A 22406-nucleotide genomic window follows, 5' to 3' on the forward strand; every position below is an offset into this window, starting at 1 on the left:
TGTATATTTCTCGAGATTAAATATTCACTTCCCGGTTGGGGAGTGGTGTAAAGTATGAATAATGTTGCTGTTTTTTCCCCTAGTAGAATTATGGTTGTATGTCATGATATGTTGATTTAGTTAGTGTAGTTGTCCTTTAGTTCTTTTTTCCACAGGTTGTCGTATTTATTAGGGTATTGGACATGCGGTAAGGTCATGACCGGTGAGCAGCTATTTTAAGGTCTGAGGGGGTGGCATCATCCTTTGGAGGTGTCCGCCCAGGGCGAGGAGGGGTCACTGGCCCCTCCTAGAACTTCAGGGGCAGGCATAACTGGTGACGCAAGTTGGGACCCTCCTTAAGCGGTTAAATGAAGTTCACGGGGTGGACCGAGTAATTAACGGGCTCGGCTGCATGGGTGGACCGAGTAATTAACGGGCTCGGCTGCATGGGTGGACCGAGTAATTAACGGGCTCGGCTGCAAGGGTGGACCGGGTAATTAATGGGCCCGGCTGCAAGGGTGGACCGGGTAATTAACGGGCCCGGCTGCTGCGCATGCGCACCTGCGGTAAGGGCGCAGCTTGTAAGACCTTGCCATTTGACCATAAATGTTAGTATGCAAAATTTCCAATGAGGATGTTAGATTCGGTTAGGAAACAAGCTGTATTAGAATCTTGTTAAGGATAGCCGATCATACTTGTCGATATGAATGTATCTAATGTATCTGAAAATTTTGCTTAAAAATTGTATATTTTGTTTAACAATTTTATTATTTTGTATCTTAATAAATACGGCCGGGGGTCTTGCGATCCCCCGCCTTCCAAAGACAAATCCTGTCTGTGTTTAAATGTTCTGGGTGGATGTGGGTTCGCAGGGAGGGGGGCGGTAGCCGTTACTGACCATTTTGTGGTGGTAGAAGCAAATTGCGAAAGATACCTGAACAGACCAATAGATGAAGAGAGCTGACCAAAAGTACTTCTCTGTATAAATATGTGTATAGTTATTCATGAATTATATTTATTACATGAGGATGGCAATACAGATTAAGCTGTCTACATGGTCTGACCTATATAAGGTTGGTTTGCGCTGAAGTAGCACACGTTATATAGTAGGCAGAGCTACTAAAAAGGATGTTATATTTTCATTTGACGAGTATTTTTTAAACCTCATCCTTGTGGAATTGCTAAACAACGTATACAAGGTGTATATGATAGCCACCACCATTTTAATTGTATGCATTTACCTCTGAGCTAAATTGGTAACATTCAGTTGAATCAGGGGCAAACGTAAAATTTTCTGAATATCCTAAAGGACTTGGAGGAATAGTAAAAGCATGACGAATATAATATTAATGTGCTGTACTGTAGGAGTGTCCTTAAGTCACAGGCTGCATTTCCCCACATTTCATTAAAAGTATGGAGTACTGAGTGATTTAGCAATTGCAAACCCTACAATTGGGTAAATCACAGGCTCTGAATCCACGAAATTACTCAATCTTATGTACAAAAACATTTTTGGAGTATGAACATTCTTTCTGTGACTCATTTAAAATCAAAATTTGGAAGGGGCGTTTAATGAGCTTTCCTTCCAAATTACGAGTTCATATTGTATGAGTAAGAAACCAGAGTATTAGCTGAGAGGGCTGGAGGCCCTACTCAGGCAACAACCACTATCCTTGTCAAAGTGGACCACAAAAGTCACTAAATTAACCTGTGCTTATTCATCTGGTAGCTCGGCACAAAATAAGTGAGGGTTATCTTAGAGGCAATATGTAAAGTATTTATGCATCACACAAATGTTAATAAAGTTAAAACAGAACACAAGAAAAAAGACCAAACTGATTTAGAAAAATAGAGTATATTTTTATAAATCAGATGACAGGCAGTATACTATCATTAGAATAGGAGAATTGAATTAAAAGTTTTTGGTGAAAATAGAGTCTAGAAGCAGAAAGTACAATTAGTGTTTCTCTGGTTGTGCTAGTCTGGGGGAAAGGCTCCTGTTCATGCTGACCACAATGGAGCACAATGCAGGTATAGGGGCCAAGTTAATTCCATGGAAGGGCTACTTGCTCTTACGAGAAGAGTTTTGTTTGCATTGGAGGAGGTTTTTGGAGTGAAGGGGACCTGGGTTTTAGGACTCACTCCAGAAGGGGCAACTTCTTTTATAACAATTGTCCGGCCCAGGTCCCTTTGTTTTTAACATAGCAGCAGGCAGTTCCGGACAGGTCCAGTTTTAGGTGGTCAGGTCTGTTCTATACAGAGGAATGTCCTTCAAGCAGTAAGGCAGTTCTTCTGGGTGCAGGGCAGCCCTTATTCAATATCTTCCACATGTTTAGGAGTATTCTGATGACTGTTTCTGAAAGTACTCTTGTATTTACCTGGTGCCAACCGTTGTGTGTGAAAATGTCTGAACCTACCCCAGAACTGGTTTTGACCAGCCCTTCCTCTTTCCCTGGTCCATGCTACAAACTGTCTAGAATGACAAAAGACATGGCTAGTCTGGTGTCAGGGTCCTTTTTGTGTGCTGTGGACAAAGCGGTGTAATCAGGACAGGTTATAGTTCCTTCCTGGTCATCCTGCCAAGGTGACACTGTCCCAGTACACCCAGGTCCCATTGTTCACTGTCTGGGCCCAAAACACATTCTTGATCAGGGAACCACTAACAGGCCCCGGCAACCTGAAGCTCTTATAGGAAGGTCTCAGAACTTTGGGCAGGAATATACCAACTTTCTAAAAAGTGGCATTTCTAAATCGTTTAACCAAAATCTGACTTTATCATTAAAGATGATTTTAAATTACAATTTATTTCAGTGAAACATAATTTGTTTAACTGCTCCCAATCTGAAGTAAGCACTTATTAATTACATTAAGGTAACCCAGTGATAGCCTATGGGAGAGAAAGGCACTACAACAGCCAAAAACTACTTTAGACGTGTTTTACTGTCAGGACATATAAAACCTAAACACAGTCCCACTTTTAAATACCACAAACCCGACCCTATGAGCATTTAGGGACAACCTTATATGTGACTTATGCATTCAAAGGGAAAGCTTAAGCTTGGAAAAAGGTTTATTTTGCAAGGCCACAATTGCAGTTTGAAACTGCACAACAGGCTGCAGTGGCAAGCCTGAGCTATGTTTTAGAGTTCTACTTTAGTAGGTGGTACAACAAGTGTTTCTGTCCACCAGTCACTTTTATTTACAGGCCCTGGGTACATGTAGTACCACTTTACTGTGGATTTACAAACAAATTGCATGTGTGGATTTACCATTGATTAGTAGGGAAAAAGTGCAGAGAGTCCTAAAAGCCAACAAAAACAGTTTCATCAAAGGAAGGCAGAGGAACGCAACATTTTGGGGTGACCTTGCAGAAAGGGCCTGGTCCAACATTATGAATTAATGGTCTGCAACTATATTTTTAGTCCCAAACCATTGATCTGCTGCTGACCCCTTAGTGGAGTGCCAACTGATTTGCAAAAGGTAAGGGGTCCCTTTGCACCACTTTACCTTTTGGAATTGGGGTGGCAGCTTTGCAGGTAGCAGTTAGTGGTCAAGGGGGCACTTCATGCTCTTACTAAAGGTTTACCAAATTGATTTTTCAAAGCAGCTCCTGTACAGGACTGGGAGAGATTTAAAGGAAAAAGATTTTCTGTTCAGGATGTAATCACAAGACTCATGGTCTGCTTTTGTTTGCAGGCCACCATCAATGTGACTGTAGACAAAGTAGGGTATACAGTGCAGGCCCATGTGAGGAGTAAGGAAAAAGAGTGTAAGGGGAATAGAAATATTGGGTGGTGTGGGCCTGCAGACATATTTCCTCATGTTCCTTAATTTTTCCTGAGATGTACTGTTATTGTTCCATAGTGCTTTACTCAGTGGCGGTCCATCCATTGAGGGTGTTGTGGCGTTGCCCCACTAATGCCACGGCCCCAAAAGTAAACCCATTCTACTTCTGATGCTAATTGCAGCAATCAGGACTCTGAGTCCTGATTGCTGCAATTAACGTCAGAACAGAAGTAGAACACAGACGCTGGTAGGGGGAGGGGCTACGGCAGAACTCTATTTGAGTGACAGTGCATTTAGTGCACATCTTCATTTTTGGGCTATTTCATTTTTATGGTCAGCCCGAACATGCGCACTGAGCCTTCCCCTTAAGAGATCGAGGGTTGCTTCATGAGCAGCCCTTGGTCTTCTAATGGGCAGGGAGGACACCTGCCCTCAGCCAATCCTAGTGGCGCTGCTGAGAGGGGTTGCCAGCCGGCAGCCACTTACAGAGAACTTTGGAAGGCACCGCCAACACACCAGACCCGTCACAGGAGCAGACAGCAGAGGCGGTGCGGACACAGCCGCCCGGTCAGGTAAGTAAACTTTAATTTTTACATTATTTTAACCCCCCCAAACCCCTCCACCCCCGCAACCCCTCTCCGGCCCGTGAGTATTGCGAGCGGTGTTTCGTGTCCTGTGGATTATGTATCATGTACACAGAGCAAGGCGGCGTATGGAGAAATTAGTTAAAAAATAAATTAGAATGAATGTCATGAGCCACTGTCTAAGTGAGGGCTGAGGCCAGGGGTGAAAACAATGGCACACAGGCCGCAGGCGCCGCCAGGATGGAAACACTTAGTTAGATGAGATCGGTTAACTTGCATTACTACTGTCCACACTGTATTTTATTTTGCGCTGGTTGTTTTAATCAATTGCCGAATCTGGTGGCGTTCCTTCCCACTCTATTAACACTAATACTCTTTGAAGTGCAGTCAGAGTGACTGACCCTGCACTTCAAAGAGTGTTAGCAGGGGAACGTGGCTTACGCGCCAGAGAGCGAGGACGGCATCTCTGTGAGCTCCGAGGTGGACCGAACCCGCGAATGCCTTGCGAACCTCTTTTGCCTCATATTTGAACGGCTTCCTACTCTGCAGCGCTGGGGGAAGGTGTGGGGACCATGAGGAGACTGTCGGTGGTTGATTTCGCGCCGCACTTCGACTTTTCTTGGTAGCGGTAACTTCTGTGTCTCTGGAGATGTGGGCGCCCGCTATTTTGAGCCGCCGTACCAGCGTCTTGCATTTATCCTGTTATCCGCCTTACCGCTTCATTTCAAATGCCTCAAATGCGACATAGACTGCTAGCGTTGCGGTGATTTCATTATGTGCCACAACTAGTGATGTTTTCTGCTGGCTTCACGATGCTATTCAGTCTTAAGCATCCCTCTCATAGTCTATGTGAAGAAATACGGCCGCCATTTTAGTTATGTTTTGCCTGAAGAGACTATTTGCCTCACCTATCTCCTTGCTTTTACATTGAAGCTCAAAGTGGATCATACTACAAAGTTAGGCTGTTAAATAGTTCTGACTCATGAAGGAAACTCTTGATGATTCTTTGGTCCCTCTCAGGTCGCTGTTGTGACGACTAAGCCAACTCTCCCAATCCAGTGCTCTGACATGTATCCAAGTGTTTTGCGTACAGATATACCATCTCCCACTGCTTCTTGTGTTGGGTTCTCGTGCTTATATTACTGATTTCAGTTTCTCTGAGGTTATGAGGTCTACGAAGGCAGTATTGGTTTGATGGGTTTTGTGCAGTGTGCATCTCAGAGTATCTGCCATTACTGTACTTTTTTTTTGGCACACTTTATCGATAGCAAAATGGAGAATGTCTCTTCTCCTCCAAAATTGTCTCATACTGGAGCCAAACCAAAGAGACCTAAAAATGACCCGCCCTCTCCCATTCAGTCTTCTTCAAACCCTGTCCTAGACTCCATTTTGGAAGAGGTTCGTGGTCTCCAACCATTCATGTCCGTCACCAACGGAAAGCTTAAGCAGATTGAGGAGTGCTGGATTGTTATGGAGGGCAAGGTGTTGAGTTTGGAGCAGCGTGTGAGTGATATCCAGGATGCTTCTGCTAAAATCTCGCTGTTGGAACAAAAGATCCACAAACTGAAACTACACATTGAGGACCTTGAAAACCGTAATCATAGGAATAATCTACGCGTTTATGGTATTCAGGAAAATGTGGAAGGTCCAGACATGGTGTCTTTCATACGTAAATTCGTACAGGAACTTTTGTATCTCCAATCTTCCTCTCATTTGCTAAACATACAGAGAGCCCACCGTTTAGGTCGTCTGAACTCCAACTCTACCAAGCCCCGTGGCATTATTATGCTTTTCCTTGAGTTCACAGAGTTGACGTCTTTCTTGAAGGCAGCTAGACTTAAACGGCGTCTTCAATGGTCTGGTCACAACATATTTATCTCACAGGATCTTTCGTCTGCCACGAATGCCCGACGCAAGGAATTCTTGAATCTCAGTCCTATGACGAGACAGTTGAATATTCAATATGGAATTCTGCATCCTTGCTTCTGCAAAATCACGCACAATGGCCGCACCCGCTCCTTTGATGATCCACAAAAGCTTCACACGTTTCTACAGAGTGTCTCTTCTTCTAACATGGACACTGCTAATCAATGTCTCTATTCCTATGGCCTTCATTGTAGCTTTTCTTGTCTTCACTTTGGTTTCTGTTGACTTTTTCTCCTAGTTACTAACTCCTCTCTTGAGGTTTCGCTTTTTCATCTTTTTTTTTGTTTTTTAGTATATGTCCTTTCTTTAGCAGCTCGTGGGGATGTGTCCCCTCTTTGGTATTCCTTCGCCCCTGTTGTCTTGGTTGCTTACTTCTTCTCCGATCAGGCTCTTCTGCCTTGATATGTTTCCTTTTTTCTTTTTCCTCTTCATCTGTATCCCTTTCCTCTTTCCTATCTCTTGCTTTCTCTCTATCTGGCTTTTTTGCTTATTCGTCTGTCTCTCATGTTTCTATATTCATGAACGGTCTCTCCTTCTTTATTTGTTCTTGGTGTTGTTATCCTTTCTGATTCTAGGCGCATTATGCTCCAGTATTGTGAGTGTGTTGGGAGTTCTCTCCTCATGTACATTGATTGTTTGCTGTTTCCCTTTTTTTGTAGTTACCTCCTTGAAGGGTGTCTACTCCAAATGTCACCCATCCTTCCCTCATACCACCATGTGTAATTTTGTCTCGTAGAACGTACAAGGTCTCGGTCACCCTGTCAAGCGTCAAAAGGTACTGTCTCACTTATCTAAACTTAATTTTCAGGCTGTTTTTCTCCAAGAAACGCATTGTTCTGATGTTGAATCTCTTAAGTTAAAAAGGCAATGGGTGGGTCTAGTTGTATTTTCTCCGGCTATTAGTAAAAAAGGGGGCATTGCTATTTTATTTCATAAAGCTTTAAATGTTCAAATTATTTCCTCCCAAAATGATGATGAAGGGCGTTGGGCATTGGCTATGATTGTTATCCAAAATAAAACATTGGTCTTACTAGACATCTATGGCCCGGTACGTCAAGATCCCAAATTTTGGAAAGATATTAAAGTCCTAATATCGTCCATTAAATGTCCAGACTTTGTAATTGCTGGTGATTTTAACCAATGGTTAGACCCTTTTTCAGATAGATTATCCTCCAGTAAGGTTCAACCATACAAATCTCATAAGAGTTTTCAATCTGCCATTGCCTCTCGTGCTTCATTTGATTCATGGAAATTGTGTAATCCTGACTTGCTTGAATATACTTTCTTTTCTGACGTACACCACACCCGCTCAAGAATTGACTACATTATGGTTAGTAAATCTCTACTTCCCTCTATTCAGAAATCTGTGATTGGATCCATATTTATATCTGACCACACTCCTGTTTATACTTCCCTTGACCTCTCCCTCATCTCCTCTAAATTTAGTTGTTGGAAATTTAATTCATTTCTTTTATCTGATACTGTTTTCATGAAAGAAATTGAGGGTTTTTTAAATGAATTTTTTACCATTAATAACCCTTCGGATACCTCTATCCCTATTAATTGGGATGATTTTAAGGCTGCACTTAGGGCCTTTACTATTTCCTTTGTCTCTAAGAAAAAGAAACTCAACAGGAGGAAATACGAGGACCAACTTCTGAAAATTAAAGTTCTTGAACATTCGTACTTTTCTTCCAAATCCCCCTCTGCACTTCAGGATTTAATCCAAGCTAAAACGGACCTAATCAAAATTATCACCAATAAGGCTTGTAATACACTTATTAAAATCAAATCCAAATTTAATGGTGGTCAAAATAAAGCAGGAAAAATGTTGGCAAACTATTTAAAAATCAAGTCAGAACGTAAAAATGTAGGCCCTATCTTCAATGATTCTATCAATAAGCTTGTCTCGTCGGATGAAGATATTGCTGAAGTGTTTCATAATTATTATCAATCCTTGTACACTGATGATACTCACCCCTCTGAGATAAACTTAACCACCCTTTTTGATGGCCTTCCTTCTCCTCCTTCCCTTAAAGATGATTTTGCGCTATTGGAGAGGGATATTACTCTCCAGGAAGTTACTCGGGCCATTGATGCCCTTAAAAAATCAAAAGCGCCTGGCCCCGACGGATTGCCTGTTGAGTTTTATTCTGCTTTTCATGCCTTTTTTGCACCAAAGCTCATACAATTGTTTAATTCCTTTATTGCTGATGATAAGGCTTCTGGGTCCTTTCTAGATTCACTAATTATCATGATCCCTAAACCTGATAAGGATCATTCACAATGTAAAAATTTCCGCCCTATATCATTAATTAATTATGACTGCAACATTTTTGCTAAAATTCTGGCTTTGCGTCTCGACTCCGTTATTCCTCGTCTAGTTAAAACGGACCAAGTGGGGTTTGTGAAGGGTAGGCTTGCTGCTGACAATGCTCGCATGTTTTCCAATGTTATTGCTCATAGTAAAAATCTTAAAGTTCCAATGGCAGCTTTATCCTTAGACACGGAAAAAGCGTTTGACCGCATTAATTGGCAGTTCATGTTTCGCACCCTCCAATGGTTTGGTCCCTCTTTCATTTTCCTGGTTAAACTCCTTTATTCCTCTCCCCGGGCCAGCATTTTTGTTAATAATCAATTTTCTAAGTTCTTCTCTTTGTCTAGGGGCACACGGCAAGGTTGCCCTCTTTCTCCGTTATTATTTATTTTATGTCTTGAACCTTTTTTAGAACGGATTTGTTCCAATCCCAAGATTGCTGGATTTAAACTCCCATCTACTGAGATTAAATTGTCTGCGTATGTGGATGATGTACTGGTATATATGGCTGACCCTCTTTCTTCCCTTCCACACTTTTTGGATGAGGTACGGTTGTATTCCTCTATATCGGGATATAAACTCAACTTATCCAAAACAGAAGTTCTGCCCCTAAATAAGGTTTGCTATCAATACACGTTTAGTAATACTGAATTTGCATGGTGTCCTTCCAGAATGAAATACCTTGGTGTATGGTTCTCGTCATCCTTAGTTGATACCCTTAAATTTACTTTTGACTCCCTCTTAAAGAAAATCCAATCCCTTCTTCAAATTTGGTCCCCCTTATTTCTTTCCTGGTGGGGTAGATTGGACACGATTAAAATGATGATTACTCCCCATGTCCTCTATACTGTCTCTATGCTACCTTTTAAAATCCCTAACTCACACTTTTCCCGCATTAACTCTCTTTGTACTAAATTCTTGTGGAATGACAAACACCCTCGTATTGCTTTAAATGAACTGATTCGTCCTAAAACTGAGGGGGGTGTTCGTTTCCCCAACTTTAAAACAAATCATTCCGCCTTCTTGATTAAACAGTCCTTTTCATTATCCAAAGATTTTTTAGATAATCCTGTGCCTAAGTGGGTTCTCCTGGAGCCATCTCTATTAAAAGGTTTTTCATTCCCTCATATTGTTTTTATGACAAACTGTTCTTTTTTGTCTAAATTACCTATTTTAAAATATCCCAAACACTGCTTTATAATACTTTCTCTTCCAACCTCTCTCCTCTCCAATGTTTCTTATCCTCTGTTGTGTGGTATAACAAATTCCTTAAATATAAAGGCAAATCGTTTTACTTCAAATATTGGAAAGAGAAGGATAATTTGTTTGTTCATCAGTTTTTTGATGGTAACTGTATCATTCCTTTCCATGTGCTGCAAAATTCATATCACCTGCCTACTCTATCATTCCTTTCCATGTGCTGCAAAATTTATATCACCTGACTTCATTGTCTCTTACTGAATATAATATTATAACGTATGCCATTCAATCACACATATCCTCTCTTTAATTACCTGATGTCTTTCCCATTTACACTCCTACAACTCAACTGTACCCTTTATTTTCAACTCAACTGCCTAAAGCTGCTCTTGTTTATACAATGTTGTTATCTAATGTTAAGGATCGCCTTAAATCAAATACAGTGACTGCTTGGGAAATTGATCTTGCTATCTCCCTCTCTGTCTCGTTGTGGGATCGGTTATGGTCCAAATTGTTTAAAGTATCAATTTCTGCTCGTATTACTCAATCTTTGTTTATCATTTATCATAGAGTTGTTATTACTCCTGTTAGTATTCATAAGTTTTCCCCAACTTCCTCTCCACTATGTTGGTCATGCTCTAAAGAACTAGGTACACTTAAACATCAATTATACGAGTGTTCCTCTATTTTGTCCTTTTGGAATGATGTTTCGAATATTTGCATGCCAATGTTTCATTGTTCCACCTCATTATCACTATTGAATGTTTTTCTAGGTTCTTTATCAGCTGATATTAAAATTGTATCTTCTTCTGCTAGACTGTTGGACCTGTTTATTGCTCTTGCATTTAAAGTTATTTTATCGTGTTGGAAGGATAATTCTAAACTTTCTGTACATACATGGTGGAATTTCATTTGTGACGAACATAGGATTGCTATTGCTTCCTCCTCTTCTATTCCACTAAAAATCAAATCTGATCTCCTTTGGCTCCCCTTTACTACATATCTTTCTTCCAACTCTCCTAGTTGATTGCTTTAATTTATTCCCACACATTTACTCTTTTAGCCTATCACTCTTCCCTTTTCCTCCTTCTTTCCTATGCTCTTCTCTCTTTTCTCTTCCCCCTGTTTATTTTTCCCTCCTCCCTTTCTCCTTCTCTATACTTACTTCTCTTTTATTGCATATGTTTTGGATTTCATGTTCTTTTGTGATTCCTCCTCATATATATGACATATGTATGGTTTTCTTTTAAAAACAAAATTATCAATAAAAATTTCTTAAACAAAAAACAAAATATGAAACTGAAAAAAAAGAGTGATAGCAGTGTTAGGAGCGAGAACTTCAATGCAGAGACTGCTGCAGTCTGGCCCCAGGGGCAGTACTGTCTGGCCCTGGCCCAGTGCTGGCACGTGGCATCCAGTTGGTGTGTTCATTTTGTGCTCTGTATTCACTGGGCTACTTTCACTGCCATCCCCACCAGCTGTCGGAATAAAACCGATCGGGAATGTATGTTGTCACCTAAGTGTAACCTAACCGCAGGTCACCTAATAATAACGCAACTACTTTGTTGTACATGCTTTGTTGGCACATGTAGCGTGCTACGTGTCTCCGTGTCTGTGAATTATCTGCTAACCGATTTGCACGGTACTTGTTTAGCCTTTGAGTTTGCACAAGTTCAGTTGCCCTAAGCTTCCTCCGAAAGTGAGTAGTAAATGTGTCCGCAGTAGCTTTGATTAACTGTTTTCACAGTTGTCTCCCAGTTACGATGTCAATCCCTGCGTTATTCTGGAGCTGTGTGCCAAATTGTTTAAAGTCTTTCAAAAAAATAAATAATCACCCCCTCATTACAGAAATTACAGGAACATAAGAAGGCTGTGTTTGTGGGGCTGGGTGGGGCACACTAATCCTGCCAACGGAATGGGTGGTAGCTTATTGGTTTTTCCTGTGTACGCGTTCAAAGTTCCTGTTTAACTTGCATACAAAGCTTCGTTATCGTGACTTATAAAAAGTTAGATCTCACCACAACAACACCAGGTCAAAATTACATAATAAAAATCCAATAACTCGCGCAACCCTCCTCATCTTTCCTTGGCCCACAGATTACGGTTGCTCTGTGAACAAAAAATAATGCTGACTTTCCTTTGCCAATCAGAAGTTGTAAGAGGGCAGCGTGTTGTTGTTTCCATGTTCAAGGAAGACCACAAGCAGTTGGGGGCTAATGAGAAGGTGACAAGTGTTGAAAGATAATAAAAAGAGAAGTCAAGGTTCGAAAAACCAAAGGGCATTCCGAGTAAACGTGTCAAAAAGTCTGAGAGATGGCAATTGCTTTATTAACCTTCTTGCTTCTCAAATTTGCTTTAAAATGCTCTATTTAACCACTCTTTTTTCAAAGTGTTCAGGCTCGCTTGCTGCACTCGCTCCCCACAGTGCTCGCCCTCAAAGTTTACGCCTCACCACTTTCAAATGTCACCAGCCACCACTGGCTTTACTGCTTGGGCCCTGGTGTACTAGCCTGTTGTACGACTCTGCAGTTTTCCTTCAATTATTTCAACCAATGTTCACAATCATACTGCTGCTGTACTAGAGAATTTTAGGGTCCTGTGGATAGCCTTGGATGTATGCTATGTTTGGGGTATATTTGGTGAGCATGCTCATGGTGATATTTGGTTGGATTCCAGGCAGGCATCTAATTCTTTTGTTCTTAGATTTATTCTGCTATGCTATTCACTCTCCCATAATTTTGTCGGCGGTATGGGTGTGTGTTTGTTTGTGCATGTGTGTGAGAGAAAATGCTAATCAATGTACATTTTCTACAACTTTTAAAGTCCTTTTCTGGAGGAATTGGCATGTGCATTTGGCGAGTGGCGGAAGTTAGGCCATTTTTTATTTTAATCAACTGTTTGCCAATTTCCATGTTGCTATGCTACCTTTACTCACATTCTTGGTACATATATGTTCTCAATACCTCCCCGCCCGGCAATGCTGTATGTGTTTGCTGTCGTGGGAGGAGACCGGAACTTCAGGATTGGCAGCTATATTCGCTTTCTAATCCATGCCCCTCCTTTGTTTCCAAGCCATGTGCTCAAACATCATATAGGGAAACCCGTCTATGTGTTAGCCACTTTCTTTTCATTCTACATGCCTCCACCTCCCTTGTGGAGCAAGTGTTATCAAAAATTGTGTCAAACCAGTGCCAGTGTAATCACTCCAGAAACCTGTTTGACCTCATGACCACAGGTACACATTTCAGTAGGTCAAGCCAGCCTGACATCCTTCCAAGGTCACTGCAAAAGTACCATTAAGATTGGTAGCAATAAAGGCTGATATACAGCTCCAACGTGCCGAATGGAGTGAATGTGAGCTTTGCAAGTACATGTGTTATGGTATGCCTTTTCATTCTTTTGCAAGCCATGTGCTCATCCGCCATTTTGTGAAACTGGAGACTGTGCATGTGATGCTTGATTACTATTTTTTTTTAATACTGCTGGGGGCATTAGGTGCATGTTAGGAGTCTCTTTGCGGTCACAGAGATTGATGCTGGTTTTTCTATTGCTTCACTAAATTGTATGCTGCTGTGCTGGTGGGGTGGTTGTAGTCTGCACCGCATGCCTCAGTTATTATTTTTAATTAGGTTAATCAATGTTTGCTAGCCTTCCTGATGATTTCATAAAAGTCCAAGGGGTCTTGGTTGACACCATAATGTATGCCATTGCGATTGGGTACTCTGTTCATGTTTATTATTTCAGTTAATTTAAATGTGTTTTGCTAGACAGTCCGATGGGCCTTGGAGAACTAACAGATATTATCTGTATCTCTTTACCGTAGACCCTGGTGGGGGTTCTTGGGGTATATTGTGAGACTCATTGTATCAGCTATCAGTATCAAGATAATTTGTAGCACTGAAAAATATTCTGTAATATTTCTGTTATTTTAGCTTTTTATACATGTATTTTTATCTAAAATGGAGCCCAGTTTCCTAACTAGTTTGCACATGGTATTAAAGTTATGTGTTATTAAGATGTGCATTTCATTCAATGGAATGACAGTCTTCATATATTTTATTGCCTGCAGGAGATTGAGACTGAGAAAGAGACAAGTCTGTGAATTTGTTGACACCCAGTTCCGACCTCTCTACAAGTGCGACTACAGAGAAGCCAAAAAAGATGCCATGAAAGAACCCCATTCCTGCCAACATAGTAGTCAGTGAATAGAGGTCTCTCACCAAAGAAAAGAGCATTGGCATTAAATCCCCCTCCTTTTTTACCCAGGTGTGCAATAAAGTGTACCTGCTGCATACGCCCCTGGGCAGGAAGACATTTAGATCACTCTTAGTTCCATGATACCACCACCAAAACCCATTTCTCTCAGGTGATTGCAAACAAGAATAAGACCACTAAGTCTTTTCCAGAAAACATAAAGGAACAGACAACCACTATAACTGATTTTCCTGTGTTGGGAGCTAAGCAGTAAGTTTAACGTTCTGAATAGCATGATACCTGCTCTTTTGTCATCAGCATAAACATTAACATTTCATCATCCTTGAAAAAGAAGGTTAGCTGCACCAGCTTCTCAAAGTCTTCAAATGACAGTGACATGGAGCAGACCCTAAATTCTGCCATGGGAAATAATGTAAGTGGATGTTTCCAAAAAGCAGTTTTGATATTGAGGAAGATGACCCTGACATTGTTTGTATATTGAATGACACTGAGGAAAAGTTAGTCACCTACACTCAGACGGTTCCTGCATGGCCACTACCCACCAGTGTCCCCTCCAAATTAGAAGAAAACAGTAATAACAACCCTTGTCCCAGTCTGTTTTAAGCAAAATCAGGCCCAGCTTCTACAAGCTCTAGTTTGTCTCTATCAAGAAACTCTGCTGCTAGATTGGGATTTTATATCAGTTACTGTCAGGGTTCACGAAGCTGCGCCTGCATTACTGGTGGAAAACGACATCTCTCATGATCCTCTGGGAGGTGGGAGGTATTTCTTTCTATGGAGCGCGCTTCCTGTCGCGCGTAATTCCGACTGTTTCCGGTGATCTCTTGTGCAGGACTGAGTTCACTGCACGTCACAAAGGCTCCTGTTTTCAGCGTTTTGGTGCCGTCTCGCTTCCTTGGAGGTAGGATCCTTTATTGGCTTGGCGATAGCGGAGCGCTGTGATGTTCTACGGGCTACAGCTTATCGTGCTCTATTACCTACTTCAAATCTAAACTCATTCAAGAGCGGAGTGCGGTGGTTACTGGAACCACGCACTGCCGTTTTCCATTTCTTTGGATTTCCTATTCAGAAGTGGAGCGCTGTGGTTACTGGAACCACGCGCTGCCGTTTTCTCCCTTTATGTTTTTGGACACAGAGTCTTTTATTTGCTATTAGGAGCGCAGTGGACAGGAAGCTCATGCGCTGCCTTATATTTTGCTTTCTTCGTGATAAACACGGGGTGCGGTGGTGGACGAAACTATGCGCTACCGTGTGAATTTACATGTTCTGACATCTGAAACAAGCGTTCTAGTGTTCCTAAGGCTCTAAATAATACCGGCATCCAGAGAGATACGTGAAGATGTTTTTCCACTAAGCTTGGCCAAAGATCAGTGTTATTCATTCTTCTTATCTATTACCTAACAGAGGGGAGTGTTGTGGTTTTTGCTTCAGACGCGCTACTGTGTCTGTGGATTACTGTGGATTTAATGTGAAAGGAAACACGTACATTTATGAGAAGGGACCCTTATCATTTTTGTACTTTACTTTATTACGGATCTGAGATGAGGTATTCTTCCTTGGATCAGTTTATCAGAATCCCATTCCTAAATCTGCCTGCCTAATCCATGGTATGCCTGTGGTTCGGTTCCAATACACAGATATTTATAGAAGATGGGGGTTTGTCACTTTTATGATTGTGTTCTATGTTTTTCAGGTTCCCTTCCCTGCTGTCCCTTCCCTCACCTTTCCCTCACCTAATGGCTTGAACACTCTGTGTATCACAGTTAGAGTGTTGGTGACGTTGGGAGGTGGACCATTATTTGCGGCTAGTGGATTCTGTGGAGGGCCGCCTGACAGTTACGCTGAGTGAGTAACACATGACACAATTTGCCATAAAGTCGTAAGTTGTAGAACTCCAGGAAGATATCTTGATTCTGACCCATTGGAGCTCCTCCTTATATGTAATGCAATGCATGTTGGGATAGGCAGAAGAAATGTGCAGATAAGTATGTGCTACAAAGGATAGGAGGTTAAACTGTCGGTTTGCGTGTAATTAGAAGTTGACAAGTAGTGACCTGTCAATATGCTTGTACCATTTGAGATTTTGCTGGATGGAATTAAGCAAGGAAGATGGTTCAATGATCCAAGCCATCCACTAGTAGTACTACCTAAAGACCTATTTCTGTAATGGAGGAGAAACATGTAACATGATGATGCTGGTTTGACGCACAGCTTACCCATTCATCTGGAAACAAACAATAAGCACAATGTAATATCATGTCCTCCAAAGAGTACATCAGTGACAATTTATTACATTCAGTGTGCAAACATAAGCTGCTCATTTTCATTCCCTAATTAGCAGTGGATGCCTCTGTTTACAAGTGTTGGATTATTAACAAAATATTTGATCTTAACGATAAAAGACTATGACATCTAGGACAAAGAAGAACTCAACCACTCCTTTCACCAAGCACTGCAGAGCACCGTAGTATCTTTAGCAGCACGTCACAACAACAGCAACTGTCACAGGTAAAATATTCACCTATTTAAGTTTTAAACTCTGATAAAATACCAGCAGCATCAGTAGAAATCCCCTCTCTGTGATAGGTTGCTTTTAGGTGTTCAAAGACTTATATGATAGTCACAGATATAGGAAACTCAAGAAGAGCAGTTGTGAACTATGACATTGGGATGGTGATTTTGAACAACTTGAATGACCAAGCAGGATTTCTGGAAGGTCATGAATAGCTTATTTATGAAATGGAAAGCATTGGACAGGGCCAGACTTGCTCAATAAGTTGTGAATAACATATCTACCATGTCCTAAAACCATTGTCTCATCTGAGTGGGTTTTTCAGTGCACCATGGCAATCGTCATGAATAAAAGGACTAGTCTGTCCTCTCATACTGTGGGAAGACTGAGCAGAATGAACATACAAGACATTGATAAAAACAATTATGAGACTCTAGAAAGCAGTAGAATGTTAAGAAATGATTTCTCAGGCATCATGATGACCAATATTTCAGAGAAAGAAATGTATATGAATATGGGTACACAGACAAAATATCGAGTTTTAAATTTCGATATACAATTATATCGAAGTTTAAATATCGCTGAGACAAAATATCGAAGGTAAGTAATATCGACAGTCTTAATATCGATATTAGTATGATATCAGTAATATCGAAGTTTTAAATATCGATGTCAATAATATCGAAATAAATAACTTCGATGTTACTAATATCAATTTTTAAATAAATTTAGTGTATATTATATTGTATTTATTATGTTTTATTATTTATTTTTAATGTAATTTAATAAATATTGTCTTTTACTACTGTAGCGGGTTGTGGGTTTATAGGGGAATAGGGTGGGAAGTAATTTAATTATGTTAAATTAATTATTAATTAGTAGGAATTATTAATTAATTATTTGAGAATTAATTTTTAATTAATTTTAATGAATTGATTAATTGATAAATATGTTCTGTAGCGGGTTATGGGTTTATAGGGGAATAGGGTGGGAAGTAATTTAATAATAATTAATTAATATATGTTTGTACATATTTTAATTAATAATTAATTGGTAATTAATTTATATTAATTAGTTAATTAATTAATATAATTTTGTACATATTTTTAATTATTAATTAGTTGGTAATTAATTAATAATAATTAGTTAATTACATTAATTAGAGTAATTTTTTTATATATAATTTTTTGTTATTCTTAATTAATTAATTGGGAAAAATAATATTAATTATTAAATTAAATTAATTACAGCTAATGTGCTAATATATTTACTTTATTGTTATTGTTAATTAATAATTAATTGGTAAGGGTTCAGGGTCAGTTTTCAGTTTTTGGGTAAAGGGGTATTTTTAGGGTTCAGGGTCAGTTTTCAGTTCTTGGGTAAAGGGGTATTTTTAGGGTTCAGGGTCAGTTTTCAGTTTTTGGGTAAAGGGGTATTTTTAGGGTTCAGGGTCAGTTTTAAGTTCTTGGGTAAAGGGGTATTTTTAGGGTTCAGGGTCAGTTTTCAGTTTTTGGGTAAAGGGGTATTTTTAGGGTTCAGGGTCAGCTTTCAGTTTTTGGGTAAAGGGGTATTTTAGGGTTCAGGGTCAGTTTTGGGTTTTTGGGGTACAAGGATATTTTTAGGGTTCAGGGTCAGTTTTGGGTTTTTGGGGTACAGGGATATTTTTAGGGTTCAGGGTCAGTTTGGGGTTTTTGGGGTACAGGCGTACAGGGTAAAATAAGATTTTTTACATTAAATCAATTAAATGAAATAAAAAAAAAGAAAATTACATTAAAATATTAAGTGTTTTATTTATTTTAAATGTATATGTATTAGTTTTAATTTTGTTTTAATATTTTTATTTAATATTTGTAAAATTATATGTATTTTAAAATTATTTTTACATTATTATTAATACATTTAAAAAAACAATATTTTTAATTTCGATATTTTTGTACTCCGATATTATTTTTTCGATATTTTTGTACTTACCTTTATGAAGATATGACTCCGATATTTTTGATGTCGATATTTTTGTGCCGATATTTTTGTATTTCGATATTCTGTCTGTCGATATTATGCCAGACATTCATGAATATGACCTGTAATCGCGGACCAATGGCACAATGTTCATTGTAAACTTTAAAATGTCTACTATAACTGAATATGGTTTGTGTATGTTGTATTAGAATCTCACTCCTCAATGTTTTTAAAAGAATCACCACATATAGTACAGCAATTACTCCCAGCCAGACAATTATTGTGCGCACATACTATTCTTCTGCATTATTGCTAATCTCCTTCACTACCTTTTCCTGCCACCTGTTTAACCTTGATCCTTACATTGCATCTACTAGGTTCCCACATGGGCCATGCTGGTAATCATGGGGTGAAGGAGTATTCAGCGATTCATCAATATGGGTCCTAAAATGTCAATAGTTCATTAAAAATCTGTTGTTCTGTCTGTACAGATTGCCAACCCCCTTTTGTGGCACCAATGCGGAGAGAGCAGCTTTGCATTAACAGTAGAAGTGACAATGAAAGCTAGTAATTTGGTGCTTGCTGAGAGTCTATTGCTTATTGCTCATCAACAAAGGGTGCTGCCTCCCCCACTTTACCTCCACCATGGAGAGCAGCTTTACTTTACCAGTGTTAGTCGAGGTGGGACTCTTGAAACATTCCTCATGATGCAATGTTTCTTTTTCTTGTCCCAGGTGGCTCTCAACTTGAGCCTGATTGATTCATCCAAGGTCAATTATGATATTTTGTGCTACACTGTTACTTGAGTGAAAAAAAGACAACACTGCAAGTCAATGTTGCCGACTGCAGATGAACCCTGAAGATGTATTTTTACATAGTTCATGTAACTCAGCTTGTTTCTCAGTGTACTTCTCTGGTTGAACGCCACTATATCAAGAACTCTAAAGTAGCCTTTGCAATGAATGCCCTACAGCTTAGGACCTCTTGAGCTTGCAAAAATTGCTTTTGTGCTGCCTAATTGTCATACATTTCTTAAACCTATCAGCAAATAAACAGCAGAAAAATGAAGCCATCATTCAGTGGTAACACCACAAGTAGCTAGAGGGCCACCCGTTAGCAGTGCAACCATGTCGGGGGGAGGGGGACAGGAGTGTCAGCAGCAGCTTTAAGCATCAAATGCCCCCCTTCAACTCCATATCCCATTGAGACTAACAACAAGGGGCTCATGCATATTAATGAGGTAGATTGTAAATTTTGACTCACTACGATTGGAAACCATCACTGGGAAGTTGGCCTGCTGGGGCCAGCAGACCATCATGACTGTCATTGCTTTTTAATAACACAAACATTTTTTTTTCACAGGCAGCCCGTTTTCCATAAAGGAAAAAGGACAGCATTTTCAAAGAAAAGGCTTGTTAAAAGTTGTTTAAGAAGAGACAGTAGTCCCTGACATTTAAAAAGAGCCAGTAGTAGACCACGGTGTCCTCTTAAACATTCTGTTCTTTACATGCCTAAAGGAGAAAGGTCTCAAAGGGACCCCTTGCCTTATGCAAAGGGGTTACAACCACCTTTGAGTTGTCGGTCAACAAAATGTATATTTTGCCACAGTTTTCAGTCACAATACATTAACAGATAAAATGCTGATACACAATATTTGTAAGGGAGCTCTGCAACAGGCCATTCTGGATACCATTTTAGGAGTCGGAAAAAGTTTTTGACCATGAAAATGGGATTAGTAAGAAAAAGCATTTTAACAGTCACACACAGAATCAGAATGGTTGTGGCCATGTAAATGATAGCACGTCTGTCCCTAATACTCCCTTTTCTGTTCAATATCTTGCTTCTCCATTTCATCCAAAGCTTTGGGTGGTTTGTTGCCTTAGAGAATGCAAGGATCACATGTAAGCTCTCAGAACATCTGCTCCCCAACCCTTAGTATCCTTCAAGAACCTAATTTACCTGTCTCTTCTGCAATCCTTTCGAGGGCGGTCAAATGGACTATGCAGCAGACTGGAATTGATAATTCAGTTTTCTGGGCTCATTCCTATAGAGGAGCTTCAACTTCCAAAGCTTTCTTTTTGGGTTTAGGATTGGAGGACAATTTGAAAGCAGGCTTTCAGTCTTCAGCTTAAACATTTAAAACATTACATTTTAGTATAAACCTGTGTTACATGCATCTGCCTCTGTTATACATGGGCTTTGAAAAGGTCCAATATGATCCTCCATTCTTGTCATATAAAATACAAGACTTTTTTATATAGTAATTTTAGTAATGAGACAGAGGCGACTATCTCACATCACTATATTTATGTGAGAGAACATCAGTTTTCTTGGTAATATTCCTTCCTTTATGTTTTTTAACATTCTTATTTTATACTGTTCTAGGCACCATAGTCAACCTTATTCTTCTTTTTGAAAAAAAATGTTAGGCGCAAAGGAGATCATCATAGTTCATGCAAAATTCAACATTGGTAAGACAGGGTAGCTTCACAAACATATAACTTACATAGACCAATCCATAATATAGAATAAAAGATATTAATATAGAAAATGACAGGAAAATCAGGTTGTATTATTCATACATGAATAGTCTGTGCCAATGGGCTTTGAATTTCTGCATTGAACGTATACCTCTGGTTTTAGCCAAAGCTTTTTCTCAGTATTGGCCACCATTCCACCATACTGCAGATTTGGGGGGAAATCAAGGCCCTTGCAATGGTAAGCTTGGCAGTGACTAATGTGATAGCAAAAAGTGCTCGACGTGCAGGGCTGGAGTAAGCCTTGTATCCAATCATAATCTCCTGTACAGTAAACATTTATGTCCAAGCCAAATCTAGCTTTACAGAGGTATCCAATGCCCTCCCAAAATGCCAAAATTGTGGGGCAGGTAGCGAACATATGTCCAACATTAGCCGCAAAGAGTCCACATTTGGGACATTTCATTTTATAATCAGGGGATTGACCACCACCCTTCTCCCACCAGCCTGCTATCTTCTCAGGAGTGTAATATAGTATGCACAATATTCTAAACTGTTGGAGCTTTAAGGTAACTGAAACTACCACATTTTTTAGTGTCATAAAAGCATCATTTATTACTATAGTGGTAATGTCAGTCTCCAGCATTCGACTCCACTTTTTTGCGAGCTGGACGCATGGATCTATTCTGTCCTGGGATAAGTGTTGGTAAGAAATGTGAATTGAGTGTTTCCTGGGTGTTTCTTGAACATGTGTCAGAATCTCATAAGCAGCTTTGGAAGTAACCCCTTGTGATCTCACAAAAAATCTCTAATTTGTAAGTACTTATAATAATGTTGACGTGGGAGGGAGAATGTATTGTGATCACTTTGGAATGTTTTAAAACCATTGATGTCATACAGGTGTCCAAATCTTTCCACCCCAGTCATGGACCACCCCTTTGCCACACTGTCATTAAAACTCCCAGATAAAACTGGATTATCCCATGAAGGGAACATGCCATAGAATATTGGGAGCGAATAACTAGAAAGACTTCCCCACCAAATAGTAACTGTATCTCTGATTGTCTTAAAGTGGACAAGTTTGTGATAGTTTGGATCTTGGGTGTGGTAAAGAAAGCTACTACTGCCTTGCCCCAGTGGAAGCTAGTGGCTAAAATCTGGATTCATACTTGAGAGAAGGCTATGTAAGCGACCCATAAAAAAGGCCTAAAAGTATCATTTAAAATCAGACAGTTGAAGATCCCCTTGCTTATATGGGTATTTTATCATCTTAATAGTTTGTCATGCTTGCTGATACCCCCAAATAAAGCTGCTTTTTATACCATCTAGTTTTTTGAAGTAGAAGTTAGGGACTCCTAAGGGAATGGTGTTAAATAAATATAAAAATTTAGGCAATATTGACATTTTTATAATGTTGCATCTGCCAATAATGCTTATGCCATAGTTTTAAG

Source organism: Lissotriton vulgaris, chromosome 1_1 (genome assembly GCF_964263255.1).
Source record: "Lissotriton vulgaris chromosome 1_1, aLisVul1.2, whole genome shotgun sequence".
NCBI lineage: Eukaryota > Metazoa > Chordata > Amphibia > Caudata > Salamandridae > Lissotriton > Lissotriton vulgaris.